This window comes from Haliaeetus albicilla, chromosome 1 (assembly GCF_947461875.1).
Source record: "Haliaeetus albicilla chromosome 1, bHalAlb1.1, whole genome shotgun sequence".
Lineage (NCBI taxonomy): Eukaryota > Metazoa > Chordata > Aves > Accipitriformes > Accipitridae > Haliaeetus > Haliaeetus albicilla.
Window position 1 is genome coordinate 47,650,227 of NC_091483.1, and position 19,527 is coordinate 47,669,753.

General features: G+C 36.4%; 1 protein-coding gene across 1 annotated transcript in view; it reads left to right on the plus strand.

Moving 5' to 3' along the window:
- Positions 1-1,034: 1,034 nt before the first annotated feature.
- Positions 1,035-19,527, plus strand: part of TENM3 (teneurin transmembrane protein 3) — a 485,679-nt gene continuing 467,186 nt past the window's right edge. The window contains exon 1 of the mRNA XM_069787531.1: positions 1,035-1,053. The gene's annotated coding sequence lies outside the window, so the exon portion shown is untranslated. The remainder of the gene's footprint in view (positions 1,054-19,527) is intronic.

Genomic DNA, 19,527 nt, shown 5'->3' on the forward strand with positions numbered 1-19,527 from the left:
GAAGAGGAGTTCTAGAAACAAAAATTGTGCAGTTCAAGACATATTGTACTTTTTTTTTCTTCCCTTTTTGGCAGACAGTACGATGTGAACATAATTGGAATGCAAGAGAGATAAGAACGAAACATGATTTTCAGATACTATTGTTATTGGCAATGGCTTTATTCCATGTATCCATTTAATTTATTAATGCTCAGTCTTCATATGTGAAATATTCCCAAATTCCTGATTATTAAAACAGAAAATCATTTTGTAGTTAACTTCAGAACACTGTAAGCTTGTAATACTGATGAAAAATACTGTCCGAAAATAGCTCTCTGTATATATTCTAAGTGCCATTAGGTTTATTTTTCTTTAAAAAATAATCATTATCTTTTCCATGTTTTACGTTTATTACTGTTGAATACATTGGCTTTGCAAAGCTAGGGCAGGGGGATTTATAATATTTTTGCTGGTACATACATCAACAAAATTGCTAAGTTGCAATTGAAAATTCATAGCATGTGTGCTAAAGCTAGGAAGACCTTTCTCTTAAAATTTACATTAAATTCTCAGGACACATGATCAGTTTTCTATAGTGGCAGAAAGGAAAGAACCTCTTCATGTGTGACCTGAAGGAACCAAATGTAAAAGTAAATGAGGTACAACAAACATGGATTTCCAAAATGCCATTTTTATATTTAGTATTCAACATACAATCAGCACTTCCATATGGTTCAAACAAATAAAATTGCATTTTACAGTGTAGTAACATGTCAGTCCAGCAGCAGCTATAATAAATATCTTATTACAGATAATCTGCATCTCATTTAGACTTTAGGAAAGATACACAGTTTATGAACACATTGTATATCACAATGCAAAGAGAAAAAAATGGTACAGAAAAAAATATCATTTAATGTCTTGATTTTTGAAGTTACTGGTATTTTGTAATAGTAATTAAACATTTAAAAAATAAAAATATTGTTGATGACCAAATTCTTCATAATCTATTCTCACTGCAGATTCCTGGATCATTGGAGACCCACCAGCATAACACCACATAGAAAGCTGAAGGTAAGATGAAACATCCTACAGCCTCAGGCTCTGGTGGGACCAATACCTTGCACTGGTGCTTTTTAAATCACACACAGTTGTCTAACTGACAGAACAGAGCAAACTACAATATTACAATAGGCCAGTATGTGCTCTGTATAACAGTGTTCTACTGCCTTACCCGTTATCAATAATTTATGCTGCTGTATCTAATTTACTGTTGTTGCAATAACAGTGTAGGTCAAAATATAAAATGGGATAAATTCATGTACTGCTAACTTTAACAGATGCAAGTATTTTGTTCAAGAAGGAAGATCCAGGGTGATAAATTATCTACCCTGTTACTAGACTTATCAAGAATAGAACATAATTGAATAAATAATGAAATTCTCAAAATTAACTATTAAATATCTTGTGGGAGTTCTCAAGTTTCCACAAGAAACTAGTGTTGCCTATGTATGCCATATTGTGATGGTTTTTAATGATGCCCCTCTTTAGATTAATAATTTGCAAATGTCATTTGTAGCCATGACCTCAGCTCAGCTAAAAGCACATAAGGTGCCAGAGCTCTGAAATGGCAGCTGTTGGTGCCCACTCAGAATTGTTTGTATTTGGCAGCAATCTGGCTGTGAGCAAACTTTAATCTGTCTAATAAGTACTTACAGAGCAACTGTACTGAATTGAACAAGTGCCTGGGTTTTGGTTTTTTCCCTTTGGTTTTAGCTCAGTGATTTTTCTCAATGGTAACCAAAGTCAAGTAATTTAAAGCTTGTGAACCTCACAAAAAGGGTTCATTTAAAACCATATTCTGCATCTTGTGACACCAAATGGAAAGTGTGTTCTTCTATATGACTACAAAAGATTTTAGAACAGCGATCAGATACACATTCTGCTCATTAATGTTTGTACAGTATCCTGCCTTAAAAGAGCTACAGTTTCCTAGAGCAAGTCATTCAGAATTCGACTACACTCTTCAAGTTTAATAGGTTGAGCTCTTTGAGTTCCCCTACCTCCTCCTGATTGATGGTTTGTTTCTTCTTTTAATACAAAATTCAGTAAAATTTCCCACAGTGAAAAGGGTCTTTTAATTATAAAACACCAGCATGTGGGAATGATTCAATTTACACATCAGAAAAGTTCAGTTACTTGACCATAATTTATTTTTTGTGCTGATCATTTACAGACCACAGATTCTTCTTTCCCCCTTTCCCCCACCCCTTCTCGCTTGCTGTCTCTCCATGTAAAAGAATAAAAACCTCAATAACCTGGAAGAGGCTTTAGATATTGTATCACTTAGTCATCAAAACTAGAGTCTTCATTATCAGACTTTTTTTTACCAGCTTTTATCCCTTTCTCATTTCCTAGCTATGTTGTCATATTTAATTTAAAGGTGTTCTGTAATTGCTGAGTAATACAGTTTTTTCTTGAATCTTGACAATGGGACAGTGTAAGTAAGGAGGTGTAGGGTATCTCACTCATGGAACTGTGAACATAAGAGATATTACCTAAAAAAGATATTTGCAATTCTAATGTTGCATACAACACAACTGACCACTGTAGCCTTCTTTAGTAGCCCTCTCCAGCACTTTAACTTTTCTCCTGCAGGAGATAATAAAGCTCTATATTTAATTTTTTTTTTTTTTAAGATTAATTAATTAATACTGAAATAAAGGTCTGGAAGGAATGGAAAATTTCCATGTACTTCCTCTATGCAGTATTAGTCTTCTTTATTGTTTTCTTTTCAGAACATAGCTTAGGACTTGCATTGGTAGGTATAGCAGCTTTTAATGAAAAAGCTTTGTAGATTCTGGATGTGATTTTCCTAGCAAAATCAAAAAAGTTAATCTTACTTTGCCCTCATTATGGGCATAAGAGAAGTAAGCAGTAAAAATGTCCAGAATACCATTTATAAAGCTAGTTTTAAATACATTTACAGATAAGTTCTTATATTTATTTTGGTTTTAATCAAATGCAGTTTGTGACTGAGAACTATTAGATTATATGGTGCTCATTTTAGAATAAAAAAGTACTTGTAGGGATTTGTAGGTACATCTCATTTATTCTAGGTTGTATATATAATTTGGTATTCAAAAATTAGGCTGAGTACCTAACAATTTATTGGTTGGCTCTTTGTTGCAACAGACATATGAAGGCAATATCTATGCTACTGAAATACAGTGTTGCTACTTCTTTGCTTTTTTTAGCATTTAATTTAGTCTGGTTTTCCACTTTGGAAGGGATGTATGAATGCTACTCTAATAAAACATGTCGATCTTGGGGCAGGGGGACAGTTCTTCAAATTCTTTTCAGCTATTTGAAAGGTGCTCCTCCTTTGCCCTGGAGTAAGCATTTAAACTAAAATAGCCAACATGAATGTGTGTTTTGTAGTATCCCTATGAGAGAGAAGCAGAAAGGCTGTTTTTGTAATATCTGAACCTGCTGCTGTTTGAATATACTTTTACGTAGAAACACAAATGTATCCCTGGATAAGACTTAACGAGCTGAAGCTAGCTTGTGGTTGTAAAACTAACCAATGTAAGATGTTATCTTCCATTGCCCGTTTAGCCATTACAGGCCAAAGGAAGCCAGTAATTCTAACAGTTTGATTTTACAAATTTAAATTTCTGCTACTGTAGCTTTCATTAATTCACCTGTACCTTACTGTACTCAAATCCTTCTCAGTAAAGGGAACAATTCAGAGCATGTGAGGACAGCAATAATCAACATCAATGAATACAGTAACAGATCTTTCCAGTTCTTATTCATGTTCATACAGACATACATCTTAATAGTAAGTACATTTGGCATTTATTTCCAAAAGCTAATTTTTAAAATTCTTTATGATCTCTGAATAAGAATGGACCTTTATATCTTCCATCTGACTGGCATGTTATGCTAAGTAAATGCTGACATACATGATCTCACAAATATTCATATGGAAGATGGTTTGTATTTTTCTTACACAAAACTAGCACCAGATATATACAGTTATTCTGTGTTTTCATTTGTTCCTTTTTTTTTTTTTTTAGTGCAATCAGTTAATTGAACTCCTCTCTTCTTCTACATCAGTATACCTGAAGCCATGAATAGGCAGTGTTTTCAAATTACTCCCAATGTTGGTATGCTATTCAAACATTGTGTGTCCTGAAGGATGCGACCAACCAGTCAGTACTCCTGCTGCAGGTGCAGTAGGAGTCCTGTGATGATGCATCTGGTGGTTCTTGGGGATTCTTTTGGTATTCCCCATAATGACTTCCAGGTCTGTTTCATTTACTAAGTAAACCCTGTACAGTTGTTCTTGGTAGGTCTGTTTTCCTACAGTTGTCAACAGTTTGCAACAGTGTTAAGTCCTCAGTAGATCTCAACTATAGCTATAAAAAAACCCAAATGGTCCTGGTGTCAAGAGGGTATTCACTGAAAGAAATTTTTAAATATTTTTAAATCCCTGTTCTTCCAGACCATTATCTTAGGACTATTTACTACTGTAAACAATAAGCTAAAATCAATAGCCCGGTTCAAAACATTAATTTTGGTGGTAGATTAAAGTCTTTCCTCACAATTTTTATCATTACATTTTTTTATGATGATTTATTTTCAACTGCTCTTCAGTGGCTTAAATGCTAGCATTTTGCTTCAATTTGTATTCATGACAGTCAAATGGTGTTGTACGCTGTGTTAAAGGTTGGTGTTTTGGTAGAGGTTTCTATATTTAATAGATGTCCTGATTATACAGTTTTGGGGCAGAAGTTATTATTGTCACAATTTTTTTTTCTTTTTTGCTTTTTTATTTTTCTTTCATGACAATGTACATAAGAGTGTTGAGTGTCAGGAAGACTGCAATGGTCTCACCCCAATACAAAGAGCTTATGGCTTCAGCTGCTTTGTGTATATTTTTGGACATCCATGGAATTTTTCATTTAGTAGAGAGGGATTACAGTGACTTAGTCTCTCCTGTTGTAACTTGACTCTGTTTATGCCCTAAATGTCACAGCATCTTGAGCCCTTGCATTGTTGATATAGGAATCAGAGCTGAATTCCCAGCTGATAGTAGACCCACCTCCCTGGTGCTACACACATTTTATTTGGGGGGGGGTTGGTGGTGGTGGTGGGGTTTTTTGGTTGTGTTTTGTGGTTTGGGTTTTTTTTACAGTTAATGCATCTCTATGATTACTATTTAAATACTGGTATGATTCCTCCACATTACTATCAAATCTTTGTCAGGCTACCTATATTTATGAGCTGTAGAGAGGCATGCCAGTGGAAATATTTTTTCAAGTTGTCCTCAACAGAATAAAAAGGTATCGTACTCAATCATTGAACTGTTGTCTTCTCATGGTAATCAGTCAGTCAGTTATGGAGACCTGCATTATTGGATGGATGGATATTTTTATACTTGCAGACACCTCCAGCATCTTTACACAAAATTACACTGTTTTGCACATTAGTTATAAATCTGAGAAATTATTTCTAAAAAATAAATATCTTAGCCACCAGTAGGCAGTGGTGAAGATGAGTTTGAACATTCTCTGCCATCAAAGCTGAGGTCCCCCTCTGAAGTCCTGAGCTACAAATCAAGTTAACCTGGGAGTCACAGGCCTGAATTCCTGGACTTCACTGCCTTTCTGTACAGACTACTTCTCACTCTTTCCGTTCAAAATCCAAGGATAGGGTTAGTGATGGTGCTAGTTCCTGTCTTTAGAAAACAGTTTCCTTGAAAGTGGAAAAAATTCTGTTTCTAGGTCATTTTCAAAACCCCGTGTCTTGCTTCTGAGCAGTAGCCCTAAAGACCAGCCACAGAATGGCATAAGGAGGAAGGATCATGATTCAGCCCAGTGCTTTGTGTAAATAGTTCTGGAAGAATGGATTAGGGCCAGGATTCTCCTCTCCTGATAAAATTCCACAATTTTCTGCTATGCTTATCAAGGGAAATTTCTCTGTCTCTAACATTCTTAGTCATCAGGAATTTGGTGTACCCCCAGTGTACAGCCCCTGTTTAAAATCCTCTCCTTGAGATGTATTAATTTATGAATTCAACCTCTCAAGCCAATGAAGATATTAAAGCTGTTAAATTTTAGTCTGTTATCATCACAATCAACATTACACTTTTAATCAGAAGTGGCCAGAGCTGTTTGATCAGTAATGAGCTCAATTTTGTCAGGCTATTAAGCAGTTCCTGAGCATATCTAACTTAACCTCTTTAATAGCAGAATAAAGTGAAGAGATGCCTCCTTGTAAAGCTCAGATGGTCCCAGGTGGAAAGTGACTGCTAAAACAACATTCCTATTTTCCCACATGAGCAAGATCCGGAACCTCTTGGGATTCCAGCAGAAAGTGGAAATTAGCCCTTACTCTTGAGCCTCAGCACAACCTGCTGGCATAGGCGCAAGCAAGAGATGGTAGCTATAGTTTGTACTCTTTCATCTAGGCAGGGCTGACCTAATACATAAAGGTCATCAAGTGACTCAGTATGAAGTGTTCTGGGAAATTCATACGTTGTAGACGTGGCGCTTAGTTTAGTAGTTGACTTGGTAGTATTAGGTCAACGGCTGGACTTAATGATCTTAAAGATCTTTTCCAACCTAAATGATTCTATAATCATTTTTTTATCTGAAAACATGAAAACTTGCCTTTGTCCTTAGGAACCATTTCTTTCTTTCTGTCCTTTAGAGCATTTGCAGAGATAACAGGCAAAATCATGGATTCACTTTCAGAGTACAGAGCAATGGGAGAAACCCTGTGCCTAGGGAGGTGCTACATTGGTACAATCCATGATATTCAGTACTGTCTTTTAGGAGCCTTTACTGTTTGGCAAAACTTGGTTTTAGTTCTACAGCTTGTTGATATTAACAGAGATGTTGTTCAATCAAGGATCAGAAAGTAAATATCCCAGGTAATAAACTCTAGAAGATACTATCATTGCTGGTCTGTAAAAAAATTTATACTAACTGGATAGTAGAATAGTAATGTTTACTTTCTATGTAGAAAACCAAGTTCTTTTTTTCAGGAAAACTGTTTACAATGAAATAGAAGTTGGGTTTTGTCAGATATTATGAGTACAGTTGAACTAATTAGGGGGTGGGTGTTTTGAGTAGTGTATTAGGTAAAAAAGACCAGGGACTTTTCCTTTAATGTCTCCCCCCCTTTTTTTTCCCCCCAGTTTCTTTTCTTCAGACTGTTTATCACTTGCATGCCAAAAGAGAAGGAAAAAAATTGAAGATTTTGTTGCCTTCTTAAGCAAAATGTTAAATAATGTTGACAGTCAGTTTCACTTTTGCAGCATGGTAGTAACGTGTCTAAAAGTAGTCCAGCTGATGCTTTGAGTTGCCACAAGTATTGCAGCCCTGTTATTTTAAGATGCTCAGTTATTTTTGAGCCACTGAATTATTGTTTTGAAAAGCATTTTGTTATTTCCCTTCAAGAGGCTAAACCCCCTTTCTTATAGTTTGTTATGGTTCTTTGAACTACTTTTTAAGGCTAATTTGTGGTAGATTTTGTACTGTGATTTTTATATTTAGTCTGCTGAATCCATCTAACCTGAATAGCCCGAGGGAGATAAGTCAGGAAGCATAGGAATCAAGAAAACCTAAAGTTCGTACTTCAAGCTGAACCAGAAGCTAGTATAACTCAATTTGTCAGTGAGAATTTTTGCTAAAAGAACAAAGAACTCTTCCCCCCTGCCCAGCATTCTGCCTTTGTGTTTAAAAATTGTGATTTCTGCATGGTTTGTGTAAAATAAGAAACAACATTTGAGGGTTTGCTGGTTTGAGGTAGAGTTTCACGATCTCTGTAGGAAGGAGTGAAGTTTCCTGAAACTGAGATTTGACCTTCTGTCATGGAATGTCTCAAAATAGACAAGGCAGGTACTCAAAATGAGATTTATTCTACTCAAAATTGTTTAGCACTCAGACAGACATTAGTAAACTACAGGTTCTGATGTCTGTCAAACAGAACTAATACTACACAGCTGACTTAAGAATTCCTAAGCTTTAGAACAATGACCCAAAATGCGCAATCACTCACCCAATAAGGTGAGGGCTCTCAACCTCAAGGAGTTTCCTTAGGCAGCATCCCAACCTAAGGGGAGAGTCCCCGACTGCAGACCCACTGCTCTGAGGAGGACTGACTCAATTTGCCCTCTGGCGGGACTCCATTTATACCCTAGTCGAATCTGTTCTGTGGTCATATATGGTCAGCAGTCTAGAAACTTCTCTTGACCGAGGCTTTTCATTGGCTGAGGGCCTTGTCTGTCGACCAGAGGGCCTTGCTTTTCCTATCCCTCAACCGAGGTGTGTATGTGACCACAGTTCCCACGCAGCTGGGCGGCTTGACCCCCAAACCGCAGCTTCTAGAACTCCTTCCTTTCAACGGTCCAGAAGTTTTGGTCTTTATCAGGGCAGGTGCACCTGCCACACCTCCAGGCCTACTCTGATGAGGTTTTGAAGAGGTTTGAGACATTTCCTTCAGTTAATAGCAATAGAAGGGGACATTTTCATGCATGCTACGCTTCTGAGTTGATGGCAAACTGGTCTCAGGTTCAGTTGTCATCCATATCCTTTTCTCCAGCATCTGACAGATAGCAAGAAGAGGCTGTGCAGTGGCTCAGTACGCTTGGGGCTACTGTACAAATTATGTTCTTCACAAAACTCATTTTAACATTATAGTAAGACGAGAAGAAACGTGAATGGAAGCTTTATGGGTGTAAGAAAGATGGTCATTGACCTGATTGACTTTTAATGGGAAAAAAACAAATCAAGGACAAATCATTTGAATGACACCAGTCAATGAACCTGGTGGAACTAATCCAAAAATAGGGAACTGGTTGGTTATGCATAGACTTCCCAGGAATTGTTCAGCAACATATAAATTAATAGTAAGTACCAAAATCCAGATGTAGAAAACACATGTAAGATACAGGCTCCATGTCAAAATTTTAATTCACTTGATAATACTTGTCTCAGAGACTATAAAACAGTGTAAAATATATGCTTCATTTATTTACTTACTATCAGTCACATGGGTGATGCTGTCTGTATAGAAGTAGGGATCCTTAACAGGGTCCTACCAAGTTTTGGGAAGGTCTCCAAAAATTCCAACTCCAGCATGTGAAGCTGAATGTGAGGCCTGAGGTGTGCCATACGCAGTCCAATTCCAATTTGTTTTTTTCAGTGAAATTTTGATACATACTATTTCACATCCCCTTTGTCAGCAACAATGTTAATTATGCCGTTTAAAAAAAATAAAAATAAAAAAAAAATTGAAGGATTATATTCCTCTAGTCTGCTTGCTACACAGTTGACAAAGGTAGTTACATATTTAGTCACTGAGACTGAACCTGATGTAAAAGGCAATGCAAGCTACCTTCCACAAATATCTAAAAGATATGGTAACTGTGCCTGAGTCCAGGAGATCCAGGTGTGATTTTCTGAGATTACACAAGTATTCCTATTACTAAGTACATATCTATCATGTGGAAGAACAGGTCTAATCTCAGATGTAAATGCTGAGAATTACATGTCATTTCCCTTCAAGCAATAAATGCTCTTTTGTCTATCTAGATTTTGTTATATGTTTTTCACAATAATTCCTAACAGTGCTGCGCTATGTCATTAAAATATCAAAATCTAATAAGTCAGCTGGCAATAAATGGAAAAAATAGAAATCCATGGCAAAGATTAGTGATATCTAAAAGTGGTTTATGGGTCCTAGTGGGATTCCTCCTTTTTTAACAACAAAGTGCAGAGTGAAAGAATATGCACAGCTTACTTTGTCTTCCTATTTCTTTTGATCTGAAAGAACAATCAGATAAGGCTGATTTCTGAAGACAGTTCAGAATGAACAGATTTCAGTTGCCCCCAGTGATAACCATCATTGTCAACAGGAGGCATTCCAGGTACTGACACTAGAGCCTTAAATGTTCAGATACTGAACATTTTATCTTTTATTTTAAAAACTACTGCTGGGAACTCTCTTTATAGAATGCAATGGATGATGAGTATTTAGAAGAAGAGTGAACCCTGAAGGAGAATAAAGCCCAAGCCTCAGAGACTGTCAGTGAGCACCAGAAGGACAGAATAATTTAAGGTTATGGTGGGGAATTTCTTGCACACAGAAAACCTGAAGCTGTGGAAAATGGAAGGATAGAACTCAGGAGTTACAGGCTACAAACCCCAAATTAAAAGAATTTAGAGGCCCTGGCCTCAATGGGCATTTGTCCAGATCAGTGAATCAGTACACACTCTTGTCAGAGTTCAGCAAAACTAAGTGCTTTTTCATAGGGAAGGCTCAGAATTGGTATATGTGGAGGTGTTGATAATCAAAATTGAGGTATCTGGATTAAACCAGTGCACAGAAATGCTAATAGCTACCTTCTGTAAGCTGTGTCATTTAACAAGGGCTATCAGTCCCTCTAACACGCAAGCTTCAGCTCTCAATTTTTGAAGAAAAGATTGATTTTCTGGCACAGTGTGACGAGTTGGTTTTACATGACTCATGTATGATGTACAAAGCTCACTGAACATGGCACAGTGCTATGCAGTGTTTTATGAAAACTGATTGTTTACAAATGTAAAGGTAATAATATTGTTCTGATTTAAGGGTATTTATGCCCTGCCTGCTGCACAATGCTGATGATTATTATCTTTTAAGTTAGTAGTTAGCTATCTTTATGATTATCTAAGTTAGTAACTGATAGCCCAACGCACCTCAAAACCAGCATAAAATACACTATCATCACTCATCAAGGATAACTAATATTGAATGAGCAGATGTAAATGAATTAATAATCGGAGGGGTTTTGTGTGCTTATCACTGCCACTGCAGTTTAGAAATGTGCCTAGAAAATGCATGTTATTCCTTATCTAGTCTGCCTTCAAATAGTTTGCTCTGTCTACCAAACACAGATATGGCATTCAAACACATTGACTGCAGTCCCCCCCACTGGTGCCATTGTTGTTTTCATGGGGTTTGGATAAAGTCCTTTGTCTGTTTTTACACTCATAATTGGGGCAGAGTTCATCAATTTTGGGGAGTTTCCATAAATCATTACTAATAGGAGCTCCCTTATGTGTCCCCCTGACATACAAGAGAAATATGGAATTGGTAGAGATTGAATCAAACCATACTGGCATTTGTGAGCACCTGGGCAACATTTCATTTGTTTAAATCTGAAGAAGTCTCAGAATGATTTAATTTTTATTAGCATCTGACCAGACTTGAGTAGAAGGTAGTGAATCTTGTAGTCCAGTAGGATTTTCCAGGGTGTTGATACAGCAAATGCAGGTGCTGATGAGTTGATGGCTGGCTCTCTGATTGTGAATGTCTGTGAGTAGTAAAGAAGAAAAATCAAAACATACAGTTGAAAGTTGCAGGCATTGAGGAGTATAGCTAAAGATCTCTTCTCTTCTTCTTCCTTCCATTGCCTTGCTTTATTCCTTGATCTTTTCACCAGTTTCTACTTGTGTGAGGCGTGCATGGTTTTTAGGACACATTCACTATGTCTCTTTGGGTTGGCTGTAACTACAGCCACTCTTGAGGCCAGGCTGCCCAGTTTCCTGAGCATACAGGAATGCCTTCTTTTTTTCCCCTGAGTTTCCTTTATTGGTAAGTCACTGCCAGTTCTCATCTGCAAGGAAAATACAATCCCATAACTTTCCCAGATATGCCTCAAAACTAATTAAAGTCTTTCTGTAGGAAGATCAGAGGAAGTAAATTTAGGAAGCACCAGATGATCTTGGGACAACTCCATGTCTCTCTGGCATTCATTTTTTCCCATCACCCAGCAGTGATATCTGTTAGATAATGTTCCAGGAACACAGTTTTACAGAGCTCTACATAATGTGAAGATAATTACTTTGCACACTGCACAGAAAAGGTTGCAGTGATGGCAGGTGTGGAATATGACTATGTATCCTGATACGAATTTTTCAAATGAAAATGTAATGTACCAGGTGCAAAAAAGTTAAACAAATATCAGTTTGGCTTATTGTGTTTTACTAAACAGGTTGTAAATAGCTGTGCATGAAGGCAATTGAAAAACGTGTATAGAAAACATGTTGGAAATACCTGTAAACTTTAAGGTGGGCTCTAGGTTACATAGAATTTGATTTGTGACAGTGAAACACATATTAAACATAGAGGCACTTAAACTGTAAATCCAATAAGAGTGTCCTCTTTAAATAAGCATAATCCAAATTTTAGCCAGCTGGGCCCTTCAGAATTTTGACAAGATTTGTGTGTATTGGACAGATTAGCGTGACCATTGCTCTGGTGTCCTCTACTGCTAGCAAACATGCACCATTAGGTAAGTGGAGATTGAAACCATACTGTGGGCTTATATAAAACTAGAGAGCTCCATCTTACATTTAAAGTATTGTAGATACTGATGCACAAGAAAAACATATTTTTCCCATATATTTGCCCCTAAAAATGCAAAAGCTCTCTTTATCAAGTTTTAGAACAGCAAGTTTTTATCAATGACACTGTTCTGAAAGTCCACCTTGCTGATCTTTTTTCATGACTGAAATACCTGCACATTGCTTTAATTTTTATGTAAAGTTATACAGTGTTGACATATTCTGTAGCCCTTCTATGACACGGCAATATGAAAACCTTTCTTTCCATGCCTACCGAAGAAATCATTGGGGTTAAATGACAGGGCTCTACCAGTGATTTGCCTGTCACAGAGAACCGTAAATTGCAGCCTGTCTCCAGGATAGTGTTTAGACACATTCCGAGATTAATGGTTTTGCATAGACACTTTGGACCTCAAATGATTTTGAGATAAGCTCCATCAAGAAGATTCTTCCAGTTTGAAGTCAACTGAAAGTGCTTTGCATTTTAGCCACGTTTATATGAAACTTTGTTGATACAGAACAGACAGTATCTGATATAAAAATGAAATGGTGTCTCTTATGTTCCAGACTACATGAAAATTTTCACCTCCAGCTTAACTCTTTGTGACAGATTTCTTTTTTTATGGTAGTCCTTAACACTTTCAAATAACAGACAGCAATAAGACATCTTATTTACATGACTGAGCAGGCTGTATCTTTTCTCTTAAAGGAGCATAGCTTGGATGGAAGGTCTGTATCCTAAATTTAGGGAAGAGGAAGCTAAGTAAGGTGTATGAATCACCTGGGAAAATATCTCTGTTTGAGAATGTGCTAATTCATTCACTTTTCAGAACCTCAGTTGGTAATCGATGTGTGTTCTGCAGTGAATGAGGCACTAGGATTGAGGAACTCTAACTTAAGATAAAGGTAATAATAAGGTTTCTTTTTTGTTTAATGTAGTAAAGAGAAAATTTTTATCAGAAGAATGCAATGAATGTAGACATTCCTTTTTCATGTGTTTTATAGTTGCCTGGTTTAAAGGGGGGGGGACGACAAAACACCTTTATCATTATTATGTACTAAAAATCATATGGTTTCAGTAGAATATCAGTCAGACAGTCAGATGCCACAGCAGTGGTGGGGCCATGTGAGAACCAGCATAACGGGCTAAATATTTATATCTTTCTCATAAGTAACCTGTAGTTCATATACACTGCCTCTCCCTCTGGGCTAAGAGAGACAATCAGTTATTACTTATACAGACTAGTCATTGTATCATTGACCCAATGTACCCCACCAGAGTCTGACAGCTTGTGGCATCCTTGTATTACCTGGAGTAGGAATTTTCCTGTCGGATGACACTGGATGTCTTCCCTGTTCACCTTAGTATTGGTCTGGTTATATGACCTCAGGTTTCTGAGTTTCATCCTGTGATTAAAGGAGAATTAAAAGGTCTTGCGGGGGGGGAGTGTAGCTCTTCTTTTTCCAAATGGTATGCAGATTTGTTCAAACATTTATAGAAACATCTTCATGATTTTTTAATTTCAGTGTTTAAGTTTTTACATACAATATTTGTGAGTCTTGTTTATAATATTTGGGACTGAAACATTAAGATATACAGAAGACTGAGATGAAAACAGAGATGGGTTTGAACAGCAGGTCAGAAGTTTATTAACTTAATGTACCAAGCATTAAGTGGGGTCTGTGCAGGGAGTTACAGGACTCCCACCGTACAATCCCACAGCAAATGCGTAGTGTCTTCAGTAAACCAGTGATATGAACAATTCCTCTTTCTCCTCCATGGCAGGTAAATAAGGTACAAACTGGGCACTATGGCTAGCAAAGACTTCACATCTCTGATTTGAAGGGCCAGGGTCCACCAGAAGAATGCATGAAAATTCACACTTCTGGGTGCAAACCAACTGGAATTTTATTCATAGTGGGCACAGGCCTCAGCCTCCTAGTGACTGATTAGCAGCCATACCCTTTAAAAACCATTTAAAAAAAAAAAAGTTTATTCCATGATAGTGTAAGACAAAAAGATCCAAACCAAACTGAAACAAATTTGGGTTTAATGGGAAAACACTCTTCGCAGTTCCTGGGTGTAGCCATTGGTTAAAGCCACAGGCAGTTACGGACAGAGCTCCTATAGCAGCATTGTAGCTCTGAGTACGTGAAGCAACTAGAAGTGAGGGGCTTCTGAAGCCCTAGGGTGAAGTTTAAATGATGAATGCAGTAAATTAATTTGTAAGCCTCTATTCCCCTTTGGAGAGGTGAGGCCATCTTTCAGGAGGAGCCATTTTTTGTGTTAGTGTGCATGATTCTCTCCTTTAGGGATTGAGTTGCTCACATAATGAGGCAGGCTGACATTGCCTTCACTCACTGAAAACTGGATAGGCAAGTGATTATTTAAATAATTAAAAAAAAAAAAAAGGCAACCCAAAACACCACATAATATGTTAGTGTCAAAATACTTGAGTTATAATAGCTTAACTTGTTTGTTTTAATGTAGCTATGGAATGTATTTGACACCATTATTTTTTTTTTAACAACCAGAGCGAAGGTTTACAAAAAATATAAAATACAAATAAGCGTATGTAAAAAATCCTATTCTGAATCTGATTAGTGCATGCCACTTGCAAATGTCAGCAGTTATTTTTAGTGGAGAGCATTTGTAAGATCTGGCAGAGAACTCTTGAAATGTCAGGAGGGTAACAGGAAGCATAGCAGAAGCCAGATAGATATACAAATATATTAGAGAATTGTAATAGAAAGTCCATCATTTTTTGAAATACAAGATGGAGCTGTCTTGAAACTGACCTGATAGATCATAGTTCCCTTCCCATGTCATAGGTATTGTGCAGACATGACAAAATTACTTGAATTTTTGAAAGAAACTTGGTTTCCTTATAACCTGAGGAAGGAGCTTGTTTTCTCCCTCCCTTCTTGTTCACAGGCAGATTGGTATTGTTACACAGTAAACTGCACTCGACTTTTAAGGAATGTGTGTTACACTTACGTAATTCCTTTCTGGTAGATTTCTCATCAAGATTTGCCTCAAAATACCTAAGAAGGTGTATACTCTATCTAATATATATACACACACATATATATAAAATACCCATTCAAACCCCACTGGAAGCTATAAAGGAAAGGGCAGTTGTTTCACAGCGTTGTTCACAAGCTCAGGGATAGCACTGTTCAGTGCTGTTATCATTTTGCTTGATACAGAAATTGCTGTAGACTTGCCAGGTATACTCTATTAACAATATTTTCACAGTGAAAGATGGGTCAGATTTGTATGCAGCAGTATTTCAAGCATATCCTTTATCTCATGCATGGTTGTAATTTTCTCTACTGTTTCTAATAGCTCTAATTATATATTTCTGCTTGCATATAACCAGGAAAGGTGTTGAGTTCTTATTGATGCAAAACTTGATACCTCTTAGGATTAAATAATTTAGTTTTTCATTTGTGCAGGAATAGCACTTTCCTCTTTGATAAACATTGTACTCATGGCCTTCATGTCATCCAAGCTGAAGTATGACATTTCCACTTACTGGGTATGTAGGTTTTTTGTTTGCTGGTTGTTTTTTCACAAAGCCTCATACCTAGTTCCCATTGTAAGGTAAGTCCTGTGTCCTCCACACTGATCAGTGCTGGTGTCTTTGCATCAGAACTCTGTCCTTGGAAATCCTTCTGAATCCCTATAATTATTAAGGTCTTCTTGGGCAGACTCCAGACTTTGGGGTCACCAGGAACAGAAAGCCTCCCATCCCTTTCCCATTATCCTCTTGTCATTGATTGTTGGAAAATTATGGGAGGTATACCTCTAGGGAACTAACTTCTTTTGAATCATTTTCCAGATGTTACATACTTTATTGCTTTCTTGGTTTACATGAAAGGTAATTTTCATCCTTTAAAAGTAGAACAGGTTATGGAAAATTATACTCAGAGTTGGAGATGAAATGGACCACCCAGGTAAACAAATGACAGACTAATGGCCAAAAAAGCAACTCTGAGTCCTCTTCTATTGCAGTGCATGTTCTGAGAATGAAAATACGGGATTTATTGATAGGCAAATTTATTTCTGCATACAACAGAAATTAAAGAACTGACCATGATGGAAAATGGAAAAGCAGAATAAGCAGTAGGTTAATTGCATTAATGCAATTAACAATTTTAAATGTGATGCATTTATCCTGTTTCAAAGCAATTTTAAAAGTGATTTTCCAGAGTTCCATTAAAAATATATAGCAAGTAAAAATTCTGCTCTCTGCCTAATCCTGGAGAATTTAAATAAAATAAATAAATAAGGTCAATAAGAAAGCTTAAGGGACACTGTCAAACTTTAACACATCCAAAATTTGACCTAATGTAAAAAAAAAAAAAAAAAAAAAAAAAAAAAAAGTTATATATGCTCTGGGCCTGAGAATCCTACCAGAATGAAAGTTCCAATACAAATAAAAAAATCCCAGCGAGGCAGCCAGCTCACATTAATGCAATTCCTTCTTTGCATTTGCAGGTAAATCTCCTCTGTCTACTTACTTCCTTCTTGTGCTAAATACTTCAATACATAAGTACAACATTCTGAAGCATTTACAGTGTCTAACTCTCCTTTGCTCTATTGCAATAATACAGCAGGCAGATAGTTAGAAGACCTGTATGTTCCCAAAGAGAAGTTTACTACTATGAAAATATACATGCAAATTAAGTCAGTTGTGAATTTATTTTACAAGTCTAATGTAAAACAGTGTTTTCCTTCTTTGTATAATTATTCTGTGAGATTTCAGCTACTTAATATCAAGATCTTTGGATAAATACTGGTTTTGGTTTAGAGCTGTATGATGCAATGAACTATAGAAAAAGGAAAATAAGACACAATACAAGACCATTTCTTTTTGTTGCATTTTACTCATATAGAATATTACAAGTTTTATTGTTGATAAAGCTAAGAATGAAAGAAGATAGATGTCAGAAGGCAGCTCCTTTTGTACTGGTGTGAAAGAAAAATGGCTGACATAAAAACAAATAAGCACAGAACTATAAAAATACTGAATATAAAAACATTTTTTGTGGGAGGGCAGGGGGTTTTGTTGTTTTTTTTTTCCAATGGGGAATGGATAATGGTATAAGAATGATTCAGAAATTGCCAAAGTAAAAGTATCGTTTCAAGAAAAAATATTAAGAGGCAAAACTAGGGCAGGGCAAAATTAAAAATAAAATAGCAACCTGAGTTTAGGATCTAAATCCATATTCAAACCCCTTATAGTAGAGTTGATATTTGAAAGTGCTTAACACTCAAGATTTCCCATTGAGATCAGTGTTTTAGAACACTAGGGTCCTAAGAACCTGAGCATGAATACAGACATTTAACTGGAGGCTCCTATTTTTGTGACTCTTGGTTAATATCTAAATAAATAAGGCAATATAAAATGTAAAGGAAGGATTTGTTCCAGGGGAGAGCTATGTTCTTCATCTGAATCCATGGAGAACCCAGAGCAAGACACTTAGAAAATTTTAAGTTGGAATTACCAAGCAGATCTAGTTAACAGGAAGGATAGATAGGAGACTGTCACTTTTCAAAATGTGTTGTCTTGAAGAATAAATCAGAGATTAATTAAGAGGGTCACAAGTGATGAAATGTGGGGAAAACCTGATGAAGATGTGCTGGAGCTCAAGGAAGTCTAGAGAGAGGAAGCCAAAATAGAAAGAAGAAAAATGCCATGGTAGGGGAAAAGAAATCCAGTATGCAGAGTTCATATGAAGGCAGAATTTGTTCTCCAAAAAAAATGCTACTCTAGCACACTATTATTTGCCTATGCATTTTGAGCACTGCATAGGCCATGATTGCAAAATACAGATATTTGCAAGATACATGTCTGTGATGTGAATATTTAGTATTATAAGGAACTGAGAGACTTAGGGCTATGAATCTCCTCTTTTTCTATCCCATATGTCATTCCTGATCTTCACTTGACCAAACAAGTTATGAACATATCTTAGAATTGCTTGAATCTAAAAAGAAAAAAAAACAGATAGGAAAGCCTTCAGAGAATTTTTATACATAAATTTGCAGAATTTTTAGTGTGCCATTTTGCAGTTTAGCAGATTGGCTTTCGAGGCACTTGGCCCACACTAATCTTTGAACCTAATCGAAAAAGAACACTGCTGTTGCATTTGAATCTCAGCACAGTGGGTATATATTGCTGACAAGCTAGATATTTTGGTTTTTCTCAGGGAGTTCAGACACTGCTAATAACTTGGTAACAAAACAATTAAATATGAATATAGTGTTATTCAGCTTGTCAAACAAAAGGCCCGCAGCATCATTTTAATTCCCAAAGAATCAGAACTGTGAAACTGTCTGAGCATGTACTTGTCCAGCCGACCTACCTGCTGTGGCTACTCATTGCAATCTTTAGTATAACCATGCTTCTCTTGATTTCATGGAACTAGAAAAGTTTTCTTCAAGAAAATGTAATAGACAGTAGTCTGGTTCCTTCTGAGATGTCAAATACCTACTTTATTATAGTGAGAAAGTGACAGTCAATTTAAGTCAGAATTTATTGAGAACATTAAGAGCTGGAAGGGCTTTGGCTAATCACTGTAATGTCCCCAACAAATGGTAAATGAAAGCATGAGGAAATTGAGTTAACACAAGTTAAAAGTTCACATACTTACTGAATTATATTAAAACCCCTATAACCTAATTAAATTATCTAAAACTACTCATTTCAGTCTGTCTTGTTATACTAGTGAATGCATATGATAGTATTTTCTTAGACACATAGCAGTTGACAGGTTTTCCATGAATCAGGTAAAAAGCCAATAAACAAGATCAAAGGATAAATTATTTACTAATGTGCAATATTCTGAATAGTTATACTCAATGATGAGATGAGTTTTGCGTTGGTGCTTGTTTATATCCTTCATATTTGTAACTTAAAAAATCAGTATTGTCCCAACTATAATACATGGATAAAATGTATCCATTTCTCCTGTTTTACAGAATTGGGGGGGGGGGGCTAGAGATGGTAAAGTAGCATGCAATAAGTATATGTCCGTAGATGTGTATTTTAGGTATGCTGATATCCCTTAAAATTGCAAAAGGTGTATTAATGGGTTATGTACCATTACACTACTCCACGAAGATCCTTTTACA